General features: G+C 43.1%; 1 protein-coding gene and 1 long non-coding RNA gene across 4 annotated transcripts in view; one reads left to right on the forward strand and one right to left on the reverse strand.

Moving 5' to 3' along the window:
* The window catches only part of Dab1 (DAB adaptor protein 1), a 1122840-nt gene that overhangs the window by 749561 nt on the left and 350075 nt on the right, over positions 1–23204 (reverse strand). The gene's annotated exons all lie outside the window — the stretch shown is intronic.
* On the forward strand, positions 12508–17663 carry LOC148122736 (uncharacterized). Its single transcript, XR_015737371.1, has 3 exons — positions 12508–12645; positions 14754–14924; positions 16152–17663. It is a non-coding gene; the product is annotated as an uncharacterized LOC148122736 (long non-coding RNA).

Consider the following 23204-nt stretch of genomic DNA (forward strand, 5'->3'; position numbering starts at 1 on the left):
AACACTGGGACTCTCTGATGGGATGTGAAGGAACCAGGAGAGAATCTGGAGTTCGCCCTTCTTCCCCACTGCCTTAGAGACTACTTTACAGTAGCTGTGCCATCCGGAATGGCAGGTGACTACTTCCAGCAGACTCTCACCTGCTCAAGAAACAATGGACTTCCAACGTTGCTGTTTTCGAAATAACAATGGCATCGGCTTCCTGCTACTTGGGGGACTCACTGCCTTTATTCATTCATCAACTCTGTTCAAAGCGTTGTGAATGGCATCTTCCTTTCACTTCCTCATCAGGGAAGGACCATTCACTTCTCTGCTACTTCCAATCACACATGTCTCCACAAATACAAATGAGGAAAGCACCCATGAGACCATGAAATGGAGAGTGTGTCCAGTGATGAGCAATGCTTTGGAGAAGTGGCCCCACTCACAGCCTGAAGGGTAGAGATACCAAAGATTTAATTCTGTGCATGTTGGAGCTGTCTGGGGGCTGGCAGAGAAGGACAGGTAATAGGCAGAAGACAAGAAGAGTGTTGGGGAAGAGAGAAAATGGCATGATGGAGCCTTTTTGTCTTGCATCTGATTTCTGGTGGCCATGCAGAAAGAATACTCGGTTGTTAGGAAGACCATGAAGTCAATGGGAAGAGAATTAGCCCTATAGAGAAGGGCGAGGTCTGACTTAAGCACATGGAAATGTTGTTCAATCTGGAAAGTGACAACTTTGTTGAGTTTTTAATGTCTGCATAACAGAATTGTGTGTGTAATAGGGTAATTACACAAATAATACCTGAATGGTTGTTATGTAAGTAATAGCACGTATAGATGGCAAAGAGATACATTGGCATATGTAAAAGAGTCTACCATGGTGATCCAGAGGAAAAAAATTCAAGCTATGTAAAAGGTATCAGCTCTTCTCAGACGCTCTGTTGATGAAAACATGTCAGATGAGTAAAAAGATAGATCCTCTTTCAATAAGCCTTTTGCTATTTCTTACGTTGAGCTAAAATCTGTCTTTCTATAACTTTTCCTCACTGAGTTAGCCCTGCCTTCGAAAGTCAAACGGAATAAATCACCTCTCTCCTTTAAATGAAAACCCTTCACATATTCCTTGTTTAATAAATTGAATAAATAGACTCCACTTTAATAAATTTGCCCCAGGCCTGTGGTCCCTTGCAAGGCAGGCCAATATAAATGAAGATGCTGTCTGCTCAGGAGGTGCTTTGTGGACCATGTGACTGTTATTCTGTCCCAGAAATCAAGGGGTTTGTGGTGTGAGGGGGCTATTTAAAATGAGCCAATGGTGTATTTGGAAATATAAGCATTGGTCTTTCTTTTAAAAAAAAGGGGGGCATTTTATAGCATGATTTTTAAATGTATTATGAATTTAAAAACCCATTCTTACTTTCCTCTTTTGTTTTTCCATTCTGTATTCTTTAAAATGTTTTATACACTCCACTATTCATATACTTCCTATCTCATCTAGTCCCTTCCCTGACTGAGACATAGAATTTGCTCTCATTGTGCAGGTGAAACAGATTTGGTTCCAGTAAAAAACAACAACAACAACAACAAAATCTGAGGAATAACTAGCTACAAATAACAGGGTTGAAACTTGGTGCCGGTCGTGGCCTAACTAGTGACTTCTAGTGCATAATTCTATCTATAGAGGAAAGTGAAGTAGTCAGAGGCAGCACATGTACACAGCATCAGGTCTTAGGGGTCTTCTCATGGAAGGAGGGAATTGGATGAGCAAAAATATGGAGGCATGTGAGAATTTGTCTGGTTTGGAGAATGCTTAGCAGTGAGGTGTGCCTGTTGCACATGGTAGTTAGGTATCAGAGGAAATGGTAGGTAACATGAACTCCTATGTACAAAAGAGTCAAGCAGGGTGGGTTTCACACCACCATGGGGAACTGGCTTGAGGAAGGACCACCATTGTTTCTATGGGCTTTAAGACATGTTTTATTAATTTCCGTGCTCAATAGCCTGGCCACCTACCCACTGATACACTACTATTACTATAGGAACTTAAATATTATTTTTGCAAATTCATCTCGGATTGGCTAAAAGACACTAGGAAATTTAGTGGCTAAATCACTTGGAAAGAACAGAAAAATATGAAGCTAAGCTAGCTTGAATAAGAAAAATAGGAAACAAAAGAAGCCTGGAAAAAGGAGAGAAAGTATAAGACAGAGAGACAGGCATAAGACCTCACATATCAGTTATGACGGTAAATATAAATGGTTTAAGTCCCCTAATAAAAGATAAGAGTCTTTCATACTAGGTTAAAAGCAAAATTCCACCATATGCTGCTTGCAACAGACAAACAGTAAAACAAAAACAAGAAGAAAGGGGGGATAAGGTTGGCAAATATTTATCAAGCTCACAAAACAAACACAGAGAAAGCAGCAACTTGCCACAGTTAAAAGTGAAATTCATGGCAAAAAAGCATTATGTGAGACAAAGGCTGTTATTTTATATTGATAAAAGGCATACTTTTCAGTGAAGCCATCCGAGACAGGCTGGTACCCAATGGCAGAATGAATACAAAGGCGAGAAGCAGAAACATAAGAAGAGGTCAAAAAATAACCTTTCCAGGTATCTTGATATTGACTATGAAAACAGAAAAATAAAATTATATATTACCTTTAATAAGGTACAAATATAAAAATTATAAAACTACTTAAAGCTGACCTGAGTGTTTACAATGTTCTGTGCACTATTTTAGATATTGACACAAACTACTATTTCACTGAATACTTACCCCAGGCTATTATGTGGGGATAAATTATTAACCCTGTGTTAGAGCTAAGAAAGTAGAAGCACCAGGAAGTGAACAAATTACCCCAGGCCATGGCATTGCTACACTACCAGCATGTATAAGCCTCATGCTAAACTGAGGCCGGTCCTCAGCAAGTCTGTTCTGTTAACTGTTGGGCTAAATAACTCCATAGTGGGAACCTGCAGCCTTCTTACTAAGCAAAGGAGAACACTGATTTAGAGAACTAAGGGAATTTAGTACTAGGCTACAAAAAGCCTCAAGGGAAAAAAAAAAACATCTAGAATGGACTACTGATTTGAACACAATATAAGTTCAGACATCAGTGACATTGCAACCTGACTAGTATGGTGTACACACACACACACACACACACACACACACACACACATACACACACACACACACATACACACACACACACACATACACACATACACACACATACATACACACACACACACACATACACACACACATACACACATACACACACATACACACACATACACACACACACATACACACACATACACACACACATACACACACACATACACACACATACACACACACACATACACACACATACACACACACATACACACATACACACACATACACACACACATACACACACACATACACACACACATACACACATACACACACATACACACACACACACACACACACATCGTGGGAAGGTAATGGCAAAATTCTAAGCCAAACACTTAATAACCTATTTCATTTTTTATTAAAAGAATTCTTATGAGTTTTGGGATTTATCTGGTTTGTACAGTAATGTGATACATGCAAGGCAAAGGAGAAAGTCACGTGGTCGCCTGGAGACATAGGTGTTCCACGAGAGTTACAGCTTTGTAATATGGAATCTGAGTTGCTGGTGTTAAGAAGAGGTCCAGGCCAGACAGAGAGGGACTGTTCTATTCATCGAACCATGATTTAGAAAAAAAACAACAGTATAGGCTGAATAGAAACGTCCAAGTCAGACAGATAGCAAAATACCTGAGGCTGAAGGAAATTGCAACTTGGGTCTGAACTCCATCAAAGTAAAGAAATTCTTGAGACAGATGTGGAGGTAAATGTGGTAGCCACAGGCAGCATGGTGGCAGATGTGTGTTTGGGACTAGGGAAGAGCTGAATAATCCTCTTTTTGCAAGGGTCACACAATAGTTTCCATTTTTAGAGCAGAATTTAGAAGTCATAAGAGAGCCCACTCCAGGCCCTATGCCTGAAGGAAGAAAGTGCTACGAACTATCCAAAGGTATTTGTGGAAAGTTAGATTCTCAGCTGTGAAAAGGAGATTTTGTGTTTATGCAATATTCTCGAGTCCGGCTACTATTCTTTTAAAAACGTGTTCGGTTCTCATACAACTCAAACCTGGGACAATGTACAGGCGACAAGGAATTCAGCATTTTCCAAGGTTTTCATAGGAGCCCAAGCCAGGGAGCAAGCCTTGCCATAGAAGGACAGTAGAGGGCAGTGGGTCAAAGAGGGGCTGAGGCAGGCCCAAGGGGCCTTGGTACTGGGCCAGCTGCACCAGAAAGATGTGGCCCCACCTGCCCTGTAACACACTCATTAACACCCCCACCCCACCCCATCCCTGTTCTCCATCTGTCTGTAGACCTGTCGGCCTCTCTTCCTAGATCATACTAACATGCCAAGAGCCTTATAAGAGAAAGCATGAGCCCAGCGTCATGATACTGAAATATCATCAAATAAAGCCCAGGAGAGGCCACCTCATAATGGTCAATTCCTGTTGCATCTGGATTTTACATCCAACAAGGTCTGGAAATTGAAAACAAGGATGCAGGGAGTGGGGAATTCAGAGAGAAAACAGACCTCTCTTGAGTGTTGGTCCCCCAGCACTGGGGGAGAAAGGCGGGGTCGAAACCCAGGTTCAAAGGCTTTCTAGGCAAGTACAATCACGATTTGTTTTTAAACCATTTTATTTTTCTCATTAAAAATAATATATGCCTTGTGGACAATTTGTAAAGTTCCAACCATGCTCAGAAATAACATCTGGTAACATTTGGGCTGTTTTCCCTCCCAGCAATTTCATTTTCCTGTCTGACTGTAGAGATGTGCATATATGCGTATGTGCAATATTGTAAAAACGAAATGAGAAATGTAATTTGTGCTGTATATTCTAGCTTACTCCCTATCATCTTCCCATCATCACAGGGGTGGAAGGGAGAGCCTTCATGGAAGAGCTGAGCATGGATGTTGCAGAGGAAGTGAGGTACAGAGGACAGCAGGGATGACCTTGAACTCAAGGCGCAAGCATACTAGTGGACCAGCCACCTCGAGGGACAGGGGGAAAGTAGAGACAGCCAACACCTCTGACAGAGTTCTCACAATTGCTCTAAAGAGAAACAGGGGCCAGAGTGGGGTTGGGGATTAAGCCAGACAAGCATGAAGAGACGGATATGGGCCTGGGTCTGCCTGGATTTGTGTGGCAGTCCAACCACTCATAGTAGGCGATTACCTAGATACTGAGGGCCTCAGTATCTCTTCAACTCTCCTCCTTCTTACTAGTTTGATTTGTACCATTCCTAGTTAAAAACAAAATAAATTAAAACGAGGCGCAGATATGTAAAAACAGTTGTCCAAGGACACACTGTAAAATGTGGGCAAAGGTGGAGCTCTGCTATCGGTTTTCAAGGTTTATAAACTATGGTAGCTTATATAATTAGTTCATAACACCTGAAAGGCAACGGCACACGACATAGCTGAAATCCTTTCTCATTCACCTTATTAAGAGTTCCATAGCCCTTCCTCACATCGTATAGTACAAGTGCCTTGTACGGAGACAACCTGGAGTACTGGGCTGTACTGTATCATTTAGTTCCATGTTCTGTTCAGCAGCACATGACACATCCATCCTCAGTGCTTGCTGCCAGCCTCTGTCTCCCAGAATCTCCCTTCCTGACATCATTTTCTCCCGTTTGACTGCGCGGTCTGACCTAGAATGGCTGTGTGTGACTTGAGATTTCAGCATTCATCTTTCAACTCTCGTACAAACATCCTTTCCCTTTAGTACAACTCCCAGTGGCTCCTCGCCCATTCCTTTTCATTTCTGCTAGGGACTTTTAAGTTTAGTTTGCCGTCTACACCAGCGAGGTCCCCAAGGCTTAGCTTCAGAGACCAGGCTCTCTCAAGACCCAATCAATTCCAACATTCAATTAGGCTAATTAAGCTCGGGTTGCCATCAATATATTTCTTAATTATGGTTTAAACATAGGTAAAACCTAGAATTGTTCATCAACAGCCCTTAGCCTCTGTTAAAAGCAAGAGAATCTAGTGTTCGGAATTCCCCCGAGTCAAATTGAGGTTCTGACAATAGTAGGAGAGACCACATGTGTATTTGCATAGGATTTGCATATATCTACATAGGTTAGCCTCTTCACGGTACATTTCCAATTAAAATGTTATTATTTTGGCCTTGAAGATGTTGCTTCCCGATTCTCCTTTTCTCTAGTACCGTTCACAACACCTGTTCACTTCTATGTAGATTTCTGCATGAAAGGAAAACAGGACGATATAGAGAGAGGACACAGACTGCGTGGAGAGCCCCAGATATTAGCAGACACACACCTGAGATGTGCAGGCTGGGGGGAGGTGACCCCGGTGACTAGAGGGTTTGTGGACAGAGAAGGACAGTTGCAGGGCCCAGCGACAGAGCAGAATTCGATTTAAAATGAGTGTCTGGGCTGGTCTCCACCTCGCCTTCTCGCGTAAGCTCCGCCCTTGCTCCCAGATGAAGCATTTCTTTTCTTTAAGTCAGCTTTTCAATTTTTTTTTTTCTGGGTCCTGCTGGGCCTGATGACACAGAGCTATAAACCAAGCCTCTCCAGTGGCTGAGACAGGAGGCTTACAAATTTTAGGCTTGTCTGAGCTCCAGCTGAGTTTCAGGCTAGTCTGAAAAACACTGTGAGATCATATCTCGAGATAAAAAGTCCAGAAGAAGCTAGGTTGCAGCTCAGCGGTACTCCATTTCCCTACCTTGTAAAAGCCCCATGTTCAGTACCCAAAACCACAACACAAAACACAAAGAACATCGACCGCATCCATTGCCTTCTCCGACTTCCCATGGGTTCCCATTGCTGGTAGTGTAAACGAGCGTGTCAGACATGACTTGCAGGCCGTTCCTCCATGCTGGCAACTGGCATCTCTGGTTATAACTCTGACCTGCACTTTGCATGGCGAGCTCACTCTCTGTCATCATGGACTGTGCCCTGACCATCCACACATGGCTTTCACCTTGTCTCCATTCTTACCTTCGTATAGCCATCACCCACAAAACACCGTACCCCGATTTTGGCCACCTTGGCACACTGAGCATGGTACTCTGCACTGGAAGACTGGGAGGGGCCTGGAAGCCAGCTCTTTAAAACACGTCTGTCCTTTCTCTTCCTTTTCTCTCCTGATGCGTGCCATAAAAATTAGAATTCTCCTCTTGGGGGGGGAAACTAGGACTCTTGCTCTGAAGTAAGTCACACAGTCTAGAAAATTCACTCTTCAGGGTCTGGAAAAATGGCTCAGTGTTTTGAGAGCGTTTTCTACTCTTCCAGGGACCCCAGCACCCTGACCTGGTTATCGGCACCTACACTGGGTCAATTACAACTGCCTGTAACTGCAGTTTTAGGGGGTTTATTACTCTCTTCTGTCCTCCATGTGTATTTGTGCATACATGGCCCATGCACACACACACACACACACACACACACTATTGAAAATACAAAAGTTTGTTCACTAGCATTCTCTTTTCTCCATTGAACGCCCTCATGTGGCAGCAGCCTGTTCCACACTGAGATGTAAGGAAAGCTGCCTACAGAGTGCCTAGGGACTAGAGTTGAAAAGTCCTACTGGCTGGCGCTTAGTGCATTTCCGCAAAATCAGATCCCTGTCAGTCTGCACAGCTGCCCCCTTTGCCCTGGGCTTTACACCTCTTCATTCCTGAAGGTTCAGTGCCATGCAAAACAGTTTAAAACAAATTCAATACACTTTTCTTCTTGGTGACCTGTCTCTTGTTCCTACTGTGCCCACTGTGAAAGCCGAGGATACATGCAACTTTTTCAACCCTATACTTCAAACCCCATCCGTACTTCAAAAGATTCTCGCATTTCCTTCCTCCCTCACTGGTAAAACTCAGGGGCGCTGGGGAGGTGGGGGATTCCCGATGCTCTGACAATCCAGAACAACCTGTGGTGGTGGTGATGATGATGATGTCCTTGCTATCATTGGCACCAGAGTAGCGAGGACCTCCTCAAGGGTACCACATTCTTCCTGGCTCCCAGTACTCAGCAGCATAGCACAGGGGTCTTGCTTGAAGCCATCACAAATAACACTGCACACTTATAAATGATTTCATGGCTTCCTTTCTGTCCAAATTTCAGTTATCACATGCTTATATGGGCAAAAAGTAACCCCATTTCTCTTCCCCAGCTCCTCCCCCTCATTTGCTTTCCCTATTACATTTGTTATCAGCAGACATAAGTAGTTTTTTTTAAAACCTATTTTTAATGAGTCTACTGCCTGTTTAGTTCTTGGCACCGAGGAAAGTGATTGACATGTAGTCTGTGTTCGATAAATACTTGTCAAATGAGTGAATCTCAGTATTTTTATACTGTACTGAGTGTAATAATTAGCTACATGAGGACGGGGCAATTGCACTTTTTTGGCAAATATGGCAAAAGTAGACTATAATTAATTACAATCTATTTGTCAAATAGGGTAAAAACAATAGAGTATAATTAGCCACAAATTTTTTCCCCTACAAATTTTGAGAAGGGCAGGCCAGCAGACAGAAGTTCTGTAGCGCTGGGATGACAGTTGAGGAGCAGGTTAAAGAGAGGTTATTAGACCACAATGCCAAGGAGAGGATTCTAGCTACATAGAGAAACAAAAGAAATTAAGAAAGAAAGAAAGAAAGAAAGAAAGAAAGAAAGAAAGAAAGAAAGAAAGAAAGAAAGAAACTTTTGGGGAGAAGAATGGATGAAGAAAAAGAAAAGGAGAAGAAAGCAAATGGCTGGATGTTATTAGCTAAACCAATGATGTGCTGAATAGGTAGATTAGGTAAGGATTTGATACGCAGATTCGAAGACATTTTTGCTGTGTATTGAGTAGCATGGTTCTTCCTCATTCCAGAAAAGAGCCAGTGAAAATTTATATTGATCTTTGATGACTATACCATAAAAAAACCATTTAAAAAATTAAGTTGCTGAGCACAGCCCATGAGTGAAGCTTCTGGTAGGACACACAATCCATGCTTAACATTCAAGGGAATGAGAGTCAGGTGTGAAGTATACACCCAGGATCCCAGCACTCTGAAAGCTAAGGCTTCTGTAGGTTTGAGTCCAGCCTGAAGTAAATAGACGATTCAGTGCTAGCCTGGGATACACAGAAAGACTGTTTCCAAAAAAATATGACTGAATGAAACACACCAATGTCAGAAACTTAGAGATGTAGATATTGATTCCAGTTAAGAATTTCTTAAAATTATTTGGAGCTAGAGTGAATATTCCCTTCTTTCCACTTTTTCTCCCCAAATTCAACTAGGTAACCATCTTACCAAAATTTCTGTAGGAAAAATGTCTGCTGCATGGATAGCATTAGGCCACACTGAATCCTTCACTGAAGGTCGGAAGGTCCTGGTGGCTATGCTGGGTATCTGGGGTTTAGCATGCAGGTGTCGTTGCTCCCCAAGTTTGAGTCCCAGCAGCTCTTCTTTGGCTGGTATTATCCACTCATTCACTCATTATTTCATGTATTCATTCACCCACTCAACATACATAAATATTCAATGCACGCCGTGCTCTTGGGACTGCCCTGCTTCCCTAAAATAATTCTTTTGAAACCGTTTTCAGGTTAATAAAATTCAAACGCTATTAGAACTCTTCAGACATTGAGACCCTGACATTTCCACAAGCTGAGATAATTACCAGGGTACCATTGGGTCTGAGGTGTCCATACGGCACCATTATGTAGCCTATTGCCTGTTTCTACAAGGGGGAGGGAGGATGACTGTCGCCGTATCAGAGGGGATGGGGATGAGCGAGGCACACTCCACAAGATTCCAGGAGCAACATGTTTCCTGAGTAAAGCGTAAACTCATCTTCACAACAACATCAAGAAGGAGCATTTATGCAGTGATAACATGGAGGGTTCTAGAACATTAATGGTTTATGTAAGATTGTAAGCATAGTTTGCCCGGACATGAACTCCAGGTTCTTCTGCCAATGACCTTTAAGGTCTCTTTGTTTTAAAGTATCCAAAAGTGGCCACTGATGTGAGTTCTTTACAAGGGATACTAGTGCTCATATTTTCAACGCAAATGTCCAGGAAGGCATGAAAGACAAGATAATTTTTCAGCTCTTGTAGGACAGCACTTTTCAACCTGTGGGTCACAACCCCCTTGTGGTCACTTATGATACATACCTGTATATCAGATATTCATGTTATGATTCATAACAGTAACAAAATTGTAGTTATGAAGTAGCAGTGAAATAATTTTATGGCTGAGGGTCACCAAGACATGAGAAATTATATTAAGGGGTCAGAGCAATAGGACGGTTGAGAACCACTGTAAGTGTAGACTATGATGCTTACTGCATTACTTACATTTTTCTTTTCTTTTTTTCTTAACCCAGAAAAAGGAATACATTTATGGTATGGGTAAGCCTTCTGTATATATGTTGCTTTTATTGGTTAATGAATAAAGAAGCTGCTTTGACCTGTGATAGGACAGAGTAGAGCTAGGTGGGAAATCTAAACTGAATGCCCGGAGAAAGAAGTCAGTGCCCGGAGTCAGTGAGACGTGAGATGTCATGTAGCCACCGGAGAAGACAAATGTGCCCTAGACATTTACTGGTAAACCACAAGCCTCATGGTAAAATATAAAATAATAGCAATGGGTTAATTTAAGATATAAGAGCTAGCAAACAATATACTGAAGTGATTGGCCAAGCAGTGTTTTAATTAACACAGTTTTGTGCAATTATTTCAGGTCTGAGCAGCAGGGGAAGAAAGAGCAGCCTCCGCCTGCACACTGACCTTACTAAAACAGAAGTGTAGTGAATGCCTGAATAAGTCTTAGAAGAGGAGCCAGGAGGCTAGACTTTGCTTAATTTCTTGTCACAGAAAGGGTAGGCTGGGCGCATCTGTGGTTGGATGCTCTCTTCAGCAAGGTGGTTTGGGGAGAGTTGAACTGAGTCATTGCAAGAAGTAGCAAATTCTACTAGCTCAAACCCTAAAACTTGAGGCTTTACAAACAGGCCCCAACACAGTCTTTATTAATCTAATTCATTATTCAAAAAATTGTGATTGAATGTCTATCATATATCAGATCTTCCTGGGAATAGGAAAACTAACAAGGAAATGGGGCCTATGTAAATAATCAAATAATCAGATGACCTTGGCATATGAAGCAGAGCACTGAAGACAGTGTGGCCATGGGAGGAATCATCCAGTGAGCAATGAGGATGTCAGGATGGTGATGACAGTGTCCTGGTTGCTGTTGGGAGTGTTCCTCATACAATAATTTACTTTATCCCGAAACAGTGCTGTGAGATAGGGCCTCTTATTACCTCTACTTCAGACAGTGAGTCCTTAGACCCGGGTGCTGAGCAGACTGTTAGAAGACACAGAGTTCACAAGCTGACTCTAGTAAGTACCGTGAGGTAAATGGCAGGAACTAGCCCTTTACAACCGATGGCTAGCCACTATCTGTGCCCTGAGTATCATACTACAGATGACTAATTTGTGGCTTTTATGAGAAACTCTTAATATGTGATAAAGTTAAGAGCATTGTCCAAGATTATAAGTATTTTTACATTGCTTTACATTGCTGCAGCTCAACCATTACAAGATTATTAGGATGTTAGCATGGAAAAGACCTTAAAAGTTACCGGCTACAAGGTTCCTATTTGTGTCTTATCAGTGTCTACAGTGGTAAATAAAAGTAACTCCTTTACACACACACACACACACACACACACACACACACACACACACACAAGGCATACTAACCACAGAACAAGATTAAGCTCTGGGATCTAATAACTCTTGATCTAATAACTCTCTCTCCCTCCCCCTTGACTTTGCCCTCCCTCTCTGCCTCCACCTCCCCCAGCCGCAACAAATGAGTTTTATTAGGGTTCCTTACAAAAATGAGTGAGAGGTACTTACAGGGACAGAAATGAATAAAAGGTTATAGTATTACTTTTCCAAAATCAAGCCACCTTCATGACACATACAGAATAAATTGGGGGCTGAGCTTGGACTGATTTTGGTGACGTGCCCCCAGTTTTACGGGCCCCTGATTGCCAAGTACTCCACTTAGAATCCAAGGAATCCTCGGAGATTGTTTGCCCCTCACTTAAATGGCTTAAAGATTTCAGCTCCACGTGGTGAGCTAAGGTGTCCTGGGATTCCTGGTGGAGGAGGGGCTCGCCATTAGCACAGCGACTTCAACAGCCCTCTCCCCAACAGGACTGATGAGACGACAGGTGGGTGGATTCCGGGTCACTTTCTCAGACCCAGCTTCAGCGCACTGGCCTCCTAAATACAGAACTGGTTTCTGGCCACTCTGTGATTGTTCTGAACTCTGTGAGGTTGACAGGTGATAATTACAGTTCAGATGTCACAGAAGAAAGTCATCCTTGTAGGTGATAGAGACAGGCACTCCCTCTACTTCTTAACCTGTTGTCCTTGCCTAGCTGGTCCAGCTGCTTCTCAGAGGCTGGGTTGGAAACCGCCAAAAATTCACCTGGCTGGCATGTCTGGATGAATACATCTCTAGTTTCGGCCTCTGTTTCCAGGAAGGTCTCTCTGCTGGACTCCCTGAGGTAAGAAGCCAGCCAGACAATGCCCTAAATGTGTCTTAGGATGTGCTCACTCAGACTCACTGGATTAAGGAGAAACAGGTGCTACCTTTTCTGGGAAATTCTCAGCACTGAGGCGCTATGACCCCAGGGACAGATGCTAGATACTTTATTGGGCAACATCCTGTGTATAGGACATCTCAGTGGTCCAGTGGACACTTCTGCAGGGCATTGCCAGTGTACTCCTGATGGAGACAGCAAAGGCTTATGAATAGAGCTGTCCCAAGAAGGAGATGTCGGCATGTTCTGCACTTTTTACTGAGAATCCCAGACTTAGGCCTACGTCTAGTCTGGACCCTGATTTATTTATCCCCATCAGTCTGTCTACTGGCTTCTGATTCCATACATTTGTTTATGTTTGACTCCCTAGGGAGTGTTTCAGAGTCACCATTCAGGCCAATCATTTGGAGCCATCCTTCCAGTTTGGGTTCTGCTTTCTTCCTGTCTGTATGTAGGCATGTATAGATATACGTATGTTGTTATTATTGCTATTAGTAATATATTAAACATATATCCTATGTTGAGGCTCGTTGATCTTTCAGACATCTTAATAGCCACATTTTGTACATTGCTCCCCTCTCTTCAACAGCTTTGCAAATAAACTGTTCTACCTGTTTTATATGTGAGAGGACTGAGACCAAAGGTCCTCCAAGATGGAAATCTAGGACCTCCTTACTTCAGACTTGAGAATTTTGCACAGTTTCTCACATTTGTTATTCCAGTTTATGAACATTTGGCTTCTCCAACCTGCTTGGCTAATACACTCTCTGCATCCGTTCCATCTCCTCTGGTAATTGGCTTTCTTGGGCTTACACATGCCGCACATTTTCTCAGGTACAGAGAGATGATGAGGCTAAAAGGCAGAGATAGAGAGAAAAGTTGGACTTCAATGTGACTCCAAGTTTCTTTCAGAAACTGAACACCTGCATGAATAAAAACGTGACATTAAGACGAAAGCCCTCGGTCAGTCTCTGGTGCTTCTGACTCTCTAACAGGATCCTTCAGCCAGGTGTCTGGACCACCTCTGACGTGCAGAGTCCAGTCTCTACTCCCTTCTCACAGCCCCACATAAGGAGGGCCTTGGAGCATTTGTGGCATTGTTCAGTTGAGAGCCCTCCGACTCCACTGTCTGGGGCCTGTGGTGAAGCAGAATCGTGGTGCTGGGCGGTGGTGGAGCACAGCTGATTGTCTCACGGCAACCAGGAAGGAAAATGGAAGAAAAAGAGTCAAGGGGCAAAATATATCTTTTGATGCCATGTCACCAGTGAGTGACTTGATCCACTTAAACTCCATGTTGTACTTTCTACCACATCCTAATTATGTCATATTATACATCATCAAGAGAATAATGTCCTTTGATTAGGACAAAGCCCTCATGATGTAATCAGTTCCTTGAATACACGAGCCTTTGTAGGAAACCTCATATTCAAACCAGAATAAGAACTTAGCAAACTATCTTAAGGATCAAATGATTTACTAATAGAGAGTGCAGATAGCTGGATCCTTGTCCCTTAGAGGCTTAGATTTATGTATTTTAATAATGTAACCTAGAAAGCCAAAATGTACTTCAAAGTGAGCTGACATTCATTTGATAACTTTTTAATAGAGAATAGCATATTATAGAATATTATGCATTCTGCAACATCTGTCACTTTTGCAGTATTACGAAGAAGGCACAACTAACTACCATCCCACAATTCAGATTAGAAAACTGAGGTTGTACTCACTCTTAAGAGACTTTTAGACAAAAAGCAAAGGAAAACCAAAAAGCCTACAGTCTACAACCCCAGAGGACCTAGACAACAAAGAATACCCTAACAGAGACATACATGGATCTATATAGGAAGGAGAAAAAGACAAAATCTCCTGAGTAAATTGGGAGCATGGGGGTGACGGTAGAAGGGGAGATGAGAGGAAGGGAGGGGAGTGGAGAAAAAATGTATAGATCAATAAAAAACAATTCAAAAGTTTAAAATTGAAAAAAGAAAGAAAGAAAGAGGGCAGGAAGGAAGGAAGGAAGGAGAGAGAGAGAGAGAGGAAACTGAGGCTTAGAGAGCCATGCCATTTTTCAGAATTACAGGATGAAGAGTCTAGTGCGCCTTCTTTCAAGGCTGCCTCATGGAACCCTTCCATTCTCCACCCAATCCAGGAAGCTTAAAGAATCCCACACTGTGTTGATAACACAAAGCTGCATCCTGATGGCACCCACTGGTTGCTAGGTAACGTCTGTTTGGCACAATCTGGTGAGTATCCTTATGGCCCTCTTGCCAACAAGAACTGGTAATCAGGATGGCAGGGAGGCAGGCTTACTGGCTTACATAAGAGCAGGCTGGATTCCTAGAAGTCACAAAAGTATCTTTGGATGATTAGGATGGAAGGGTCCAACAACTTTTCAGCGACAGAGTAAACATTGTATGCTGGATGGACAGGCACCAAATGGGGATACTCCGTACTGCTGCGTATTGAAAACGCTGCCCACTTCCGAAAGACTTGGAAAACAAATAAATACTTCATGTGCCAGAAGGAAGAGCCAAGAAAAGACCTGTTCCATATGGGGGTGGTGAGTGCCATTTTCTCATGAATCTGAGGTCTGAATGGTAGTGCTGGGTAGAGAGCAAGTCAATTGGCTGACCTTAGCCAATTGTCAGCCTGGCGTTTGGCCACTTCATGGGGGAGCTAGGCTAACAGAGTGGCACTCTGCAGCTGCAAAGCTAAGTTCCTATTCACACTGGTTCGAAGACAGGAGGGCATGTTGCGACAGAAGGTACGAGAGAACAATGCTTCAGTAGCACTTGTCCCCAGACAATGACTAAGCAGAGGCAAACTGGTCACAGAGTGAGGGTAGCACACATGGACCTAACTCAGACTGCATTTCAGCTTCTGACAATTTGTTTCTTGCCATACTGAACATATTGGATTTTCTGGTTTATAAACCACAGGCATTTATTCCTTCCAGTGTGGAGGGCTGGAACTCTGAGATCAGGATGCCATTATGGGTTGGTATGGAGGAAGGTTCTTTGCCACATTAGAACAGCCAGCTAATTCTATGGCCACTTCTCCAAAAGTGTTTACCTCATCCATGAGAACTAGAGACTCAGGACCTAGTCACCTCCCGAAGACCTTGATCTAATGCCATCACTTGGAATCAGGGTTCTAACAGACAATCTTTGGCAGGAGAGAAATATCTATCTATCATAAACCCAAACTCAAGGCACCAATCCTTCTAGATTTGTGTTGCTAGGCAAGCTGCCTAACAACTTTGAGTTCATTTTTCTCATCTATCAATTAAAGACAATATTCACTCTTACCCTAGAGGTTTTTGTGACAATTAATTGGAGTTATGCCCTTTAAATACTGAACAAAATTAATTGTATGTCTTCAAAAATAACTTGCTATTGTATACATAGTTATTTTATGCTGTGTGATATATTATATTATAGTATGATATTATATATTGTATCTCCTACCAGGATCCCAAACTTTCCAGAACAGAAGATATGAGCGGTCTACAGTTTCTCTTAAGATAGCTATCATCTCTGCTGGAACCTAATTGTGTGACAATTCTTTCTAGCCTTAACCACTCCCAGTGAGAGCTCAGCAATCTAGATGCCAGCCAGTCCCTTCCCATTTACTGAAAAGAGATGGAAAAATGCCTCACTATGTCCACATTCTCTAGGTTTTTTACTCCTTGGTCCAATTCTACCCCCTAGGACCACAGACTAAAATCATGACAATTTTTCTGGAACTCCTACCATATAATATATTCAACTTGAATCTTGGAAAACTATTCACTGTCATTAGTTGGATAGTGACCACTGGAGGAGACATGTTATCATTATTATTTGGATTAGCAAATCAAGGCAGCACCTACCATGTTCTTGGCAGACATATTTGAAATTAGAGTTTGTCTCCGGCAACCAAAACATATTGAATATTTTCAGTGTTTAACACTGAGTGTTTGAGTGTCTAAAAATATAGAAGAAACTGCAATTAATCATTTTCCTTATGATACATGTAAGGGAGTTTGAAAAGACAAGGCACAAAAACAATTTCTCCAAGATCGCTGAATTCTGCAAAATTATTTGACATTCTTACAACCCCAAATAAGCCCATAAAGTGGGCGCTCTACCAAAGAACAAATAAAGAGGAAAATACATGAAAAAATCTTGATTAGGGAATCATGATGTAAAAGAGCATCGTGAAACCACTGCATACTTTTATATTGGCAAGAAAGGAAATCAACAGGACCTCTCATACACTATTAATGGTAACATAAGATGGTCTAGCCACATGGAGAGGAATCTAGCAATTTATCATTACATATCCTGCAACCCAGCAATTTTTCTTCCTACATATTATGATGAGGAAGATTAAAAGCATGACTGCCCAAAGATTTACATGCAAATGTCCCTGTCTTTATTAGTAACCCCAGAAACCTCATAAAGGTTCAAAGGGCACGTGGGTGAATTCATTGTAATATAGTTATACAATGGACCGCTAATCAATAAACACAAATGAACTACTGATGAACCATACTACATCTTTGAGGGAAAGAATCTGGATGGAGCACTCTGAGAAGCAAGGAGAGTGGAATCCAAGGGAACTGGGCGTGGAAGACGACTTTTTTAGGATCAAGACAGAAGGGTTCAAAGCAAGATACAGGACAGTAGGATTAAAAATAAGTTGTTCTATCATAGGCTTATGAAAGCAGCAACTTACCTTTTTATTGGACCTTCTTGGGGTGCCAATGAGTTCTTAGGGTAACCTCATGAGGCAAGCACTAGTGTTATTCTCATATTGTAGACGAGCAAAGAAAGACAAGCTATTTGAGTTGTAGAAACATGCAGGCAGTATATTCTCAGGGAGCTCTTTGGGTCCACCTGCTCTTGAGAGCACTAATCCTGAGCTCATGAACACCCAGTAGACAGCCCGGGCTCACAGAAGTGAGATTCACAGTTACCTGCATGATATCTAATCCCTTCCTTGCTAATTTGCAAACTAAGGCTTTGCAAACCATGAGAGTGTTATGAGAGAGAGGGAGAGAGAGAGAAAGAGAGAGAGAAAGAGAGAGAGAGAGAGAGAGAGAGAGAGAGAGAGAGAGAGAACACTTGGAAGTGCTCCAGAAGAATTGAGTTGACATTTTGTCTCCAGCTATTCCTGCTTAATGAACAGTTTCTCTATGGAAGAGTTAAAGAAGGCATGCATGGTGCACATATGTGTGAATGTCAACAATGACCTGAGGTTCTTGCCCTTCTCAACAGAAACACGTGTCTCCCTGAGTCTTCTCTCTGTCTTTTCCATCCCATAACCACAGTAATGCCTTGAAAAGGCCAATTAAGTCCCTGTAGCTAGCCATCCTGATACTACTCGACAAATAAACTTCATCTTGTCAATGACAATAGTGTGCTTGCTGTTCCTGACCAAAGCTCACCCACACGGAGGTGTGTATCACTGGCTGGCTCAGGGATGCAGACCATCTCCTCCCATCTCCACCATCACGTAGAATACCAAAGATGATACCTCCCAGGAACTAGAAATGTTCAGATACATAAACTAAATGGAAAGAAAACAGAGTGGTCATACTTGCTTTTTCATAACCCTAATCTGATGAAAGGCACCATCTCCTTGTACATTCCCTAGCAAGAGATAACAAAAATTCCAGCATGGAAAGGGGAAGGATGTGTGAGGCCCTACCCCTACCTCCCACCCCTAGCTGAGGTGCTGCTGCAATTAACAGCTATTGGCTACTAAAGCAGGCAAGTCAGTTTTCCTCATGAGGGTGGTCCCTGGTAGGCCACCATGTTCCAATGGATGGTCCCACTCCCATGCCTATATATATATAGACAATACAGATTGTACTCAGTGGGGGGTTAGGTGGCATGGGAGGAGTGAAGAGGAACAGTGGGGGAAGAGTATGGAAAAATACATTGTATGGATGGTGAAAATTATATTGCTGTCATGCATGAAATTCTTTAAACAATCAATAAAAAGATTTTAAAAAGGAATAATCCTGTATTTACCCATAGTCACCCATCAGACAAGGATGGAGCATAGAGTTTTAATGGGCACTAGCTATCACAGAGTATTTCCTTTGTGCTTAGGGTTCCAATGATAAAGTATCATCCCGAGCACAGACTAGTGGAACCTATATAGGTTGGCCCCTGACCTCTATACCTGCCTTGAAACTGTTGGTACTCAGTCCACACTGGCTTCACAGCCTTAAAAATTGTGAGTTCCTCCTGTTCACTGGGCAAGAGTGTCATCCCCCACCCCCATTTCCTTCCACAGACTTACCACTCTGCTCCTCTAGGTCTCCAAACCTTTTATTCTAGTGTCTTATATTCAGGGTATCTGTCACCTCCCAGAACTCTTTCTCCACACGTCAAGAGGAATCCTCACATACCTGAACCTGCTTATTCAATGTGCAAAAGCAAGTTGGAGTCAGCCAGTGTGGACTGTAAACACAAGTCTAAGGCCCACTGACTGCATAAACTTGACCGGATCATTTAATGTTGTCTATCCTCATTTGATTTGTATGGCATAGCAAAGCACCAGAGACTGCACACCCTATCAACAGTGAGTCTCGGTGAAGTTCAAGACCAAGGTTCTGGCAGATTCGGTGTCTGGTTCAAAGATGGTACATCCTTCTTTGTCCTCCTGTGGTAGAAGGGACAGGACAACTCTCTGTAGTCTTCTTTTTATAAGGAACACAGCCCCAGTCATGATGAGATCACTTTTTTCCTACCATTGTCTCATTTGTAAAATAAAATGGTTATTACTCATTAGTCATTGATGATAACGGTGAGGATTAAATGTCGTGGTGCATGTAAGTAGTGGAATCTGAGATATAATAACATAACTAGGGGTCATTACTGTTGTCCCCTTTTGTAGACAGGGGTTAGTCTCCATGAACATTTATCTTCTTCACCAATATCCTTCCGGAACAATGCCTGGTTTCCCTAGGACTCAATGAGTAACTGTGGTATAAATTCATGCTTTCTTTTGCTTTCTTAAGGGAGTAAGTAGTCACAGATGGCCACTCTCTTTGTCCTGTGTCATACTTGTCTATTAGCGGGACAGAGTGGCAGAGTTCAGAGCCTGGTTCTGGGTAACTCAGAGGAAGGTCTGTCTCCTCTCACACCTGAGTGTCTCTGTCTGTGACAGGGGACAGTGTCACCGACAGTGTAGCGCCACAACGAAGCAATATTCCTTAAATGACCAAGCCTGGTCTTTGAAAGTGGGGCTTTGGAGGATTCTTTGTAGAGTTGAAAAGGAACACCACATCTCAATTAATATGCCTTGCCCTGCCTCCTGCTCTCCCATTCCTCCCAACCCTTAGATTGATTACAAAGTCATGATATTTATGGACCCCCTGGGATGAATACTGACCCCCTGCCACCATTATATGAAGCATCAGGGAGCAGACAAAAGTTCCAAGGCCCCATTGGTCAAGTCACTACCTTTTCCTGCACTGGCTTCCCCAGCCTACTTCCTGCAGCGTGCTAGCCAGAACAGGGAGGAGAGGTGAGCTGCTGCTCAAGGAACCACAGCATCTCCTGCGAAGAAGGCATTTACCTAATTGCAAAGGAACACATCCCGGTGGCAGACAATAAATGGCGTGTGATGCTTCCACGAAGTGAGATGGATGGAGCTCTCCGCTGCTAACCGGCCCGTAACCAGGGTCATTAATCACACCGGCACACCCATTGCTAGTAACGGACTTCACCCTGGGAAATTCCAGCTGGAGGAGCCAACGGGTTAAAAGGAAGGCCTTGCCGGCTATGGAAATTCAGGTATCTCTTGGGATCGATGCTAGGCATCTGCCATCCCTCCTTCCCTGAAAGGCCCTTTTAATTGATTTTCCCTCATGTTCTCTCTGATCTGTCAGTGAGCTTCCTTGTAGCCCAGCCTGCACCCTGAGACTTGCCCTAGACCATAAGAATTGCTAAAGAACGACTAGGGTGCAAGGAGTTTCCCTCCTCCTTGCCTGTGCTTAAAAGCCAAGAAAAGTAACTAAGTCACAAGAGCGCCTCTTCTTTGTTGACACACTCCACATTCCTGAAGCCAGATATGGGTAGGGCATCATCAGCCTGCCCCCATTTGCTGAGTGTGTTCTATTTTGTACCATGGATACTATTTTTTTGCCCTTAGCTTCACCACACTAACCCCTAACAACTGAGGAGGTACTGAACAGATTCTTAACTCTTTCTGATAGAGAGACTGAGGTTCAAGGAGATCGAGGGAACAGTTTGCACAGATAAAGGCAGTGGTGGGCAAAATGTTCTGTGAGACTGAACTGGACAGCCAGAGCTAGTCCAAGGAGCATGGCCCCAGCACCCTGATCCTACGCTTTTCATTCTTCAGGATGGGAATTCGAAGTTTCCTCAAGTATGGGCCACAGCCAGCGCCTCCTTCAGCTCCCAGCCAGCATCAAAAAGGTGTAACACCGGGCACACCTTTAATCCCAGCGCTCTGGAGGCAGAGGCAGGTGAATCTCTGTGAGTTCGAGGCCAGCCTGGGCTATAAGAGCTAGTTCCAGGACAGGCTCCAAAACTACAGAGAAACCCTGTCTTGAAAAAAACAAAACAAACAAACAAACAAAAAAGGTATAACAGCTCTCACAAAACAAAACAAACAAACAAAAAAGTATAACAGCTCGCAGCTCTGGCGTGTTTGAAATAACCATGAGAAGTGGACTTTCATTTTAAAACTGTTAAGATCCACACATTGTTGCTGGTGAGCTAGGGCCGATAAATATTGCTTACCATGGAGGGGGGAAGGGAAGCGGAGAGGCGCTCTGATAACTTCCCTCCTGTGGAAGAAGCAAGCAAGTGATTAGGTAATTTGTAATACATTCCTCAGCTGGGCAGTGTCTGCAGCACCACTATTTACTTAATTTGATTAAAAAGGAAGAAGCCATCTGACAGTCCCTTCGCGGGCAGGCTAAGGGCTGAGTGGTTCTGAACCAGAGGTGGTAGGAGAGCGCTTTTGGGTCATCAGGGGTTGCTCATAAAAGAGCCCGGGCAATTAAACTGATTTCTTTTGTGTTGGGCGGTTATTTATGATAAAAAGTTTTTAGCTGCTGTCATTTCCTTGCTAGAAGCTACATAATCTGGGGGGGGGGGAGTGAGAGAATGTTCCTCCAGCGTCTTGTCATTCACTAGAACTACTGACAATTTAGATCAGACAACTATGTCTTGTAGGGCAATGTTCTGTGTGTAAAGGGCATTTTATAGTACGTCTGGCTTCCACTCACAGCATACTGGTAGCATCCCCCAATTGCAACCAAACCTTACTTCTCCATGCTGCCAAGTGCCATTTGAGAGATAAGATTGGCCCCTACTATAAAGAGACGTGCTAAAATCCTGAATGCCTTAAGGGTGTGAATTTTGTGTTAAGCACCATGTGAATTAATCCCCAGGCAATCAGTACACCTGACCCACAGAAGACATTTAACAAGTTTGTCATTTAAGTAGATTAACATAGGGTCTACCTGCACACGAACCCTTCACAGGACATATCTTTCTGGTCCATTCCCATGGTTTCCTTTCATATGTCAGAGTCTTGACTCTTCCATCCCAAATGCCTTCTTTTCCCATTTTTCTTTATTAAAACCCTTCATGGAGCGGGTTAGATGGCTCACCTGTAGACAGACTTGCCACCGTCTGATGGAAGCCTGATACGCTGTGCTTGATCACCAGAACCCACATTAAAGGTAGAAGGAGAAACTCAGTCTTACAAAGTTGTCTTCCGGCCTCAACACCGGCACCTTGGCACATACACAGACGCCCCCTTCCCCCAACACATTATACAACTTATGAGCGCATGCATACACTTTAAAAAGTAAAAGTAAATAAAAGCCCTCGGGGTTATATCCTTCCTGAATCTATTCAGTGGTCTTCACCAGGTTCACCTTTATCACTCAGCTGATGCACATGTCACCTCCACAGCCCCCCGCACGGCCAGCTGTTTCCACAGCCTCCCTTAGAGATAGCTGTTTCATTTATGGCACACTGCGTTGTCTAGGCAAGACAACGTCAACTATCAGCTAAGAGCTGGGTTCTGAGTCCGAATCATAGCTCCAACACTCATTAGAAAATGATTTACCACCTTAAAATTATTCCCCTATTCACAAAAGGCTAAAGAAAATCTTACAGAGATTAGATAAGAGAATGTCTTTGCCGGGTATGGCCACACCCCCGGCACTAAAACTGAGTCGGTTATTGTTATTCTCCTATTAAAAAGGATCTCCCACAAGGCAGCCAGTTCTTATCCATCTCTGCATCCCTGGATTCAGGTATAAGCTTGATCATAGTCGACCCCATTATTACTCTCTTCCCACACGTATGGAAGTAGATGCTTAATCTGGGAAATTCTTCAGGATGGTGGCGTCCAGGACACTGGATGTGAGAGAAGGAATATAATAAGAAAGGAAAAATACAAAAGAGAGATGGCAGGTGCACACGCTGGGGCAGAACAGGTGACACGTCCACCAAGTCCATACTCTATCTATCTGCTGTGCC

The sequence above is a fragment of the Myodes glareolus genome, chromosome 3 (assembly GCF_982192425.1).
Source record: "Myodes glareolus chromosome 3, mMyoGla1.1, whole genome shotgun sequence".
Classification (NCBI taxonomy): Eukaryota; Metazoa; Chordata; class Mammalia; order Rodentia; family Cricetidae; genus Myodes; species Myodes glareolus.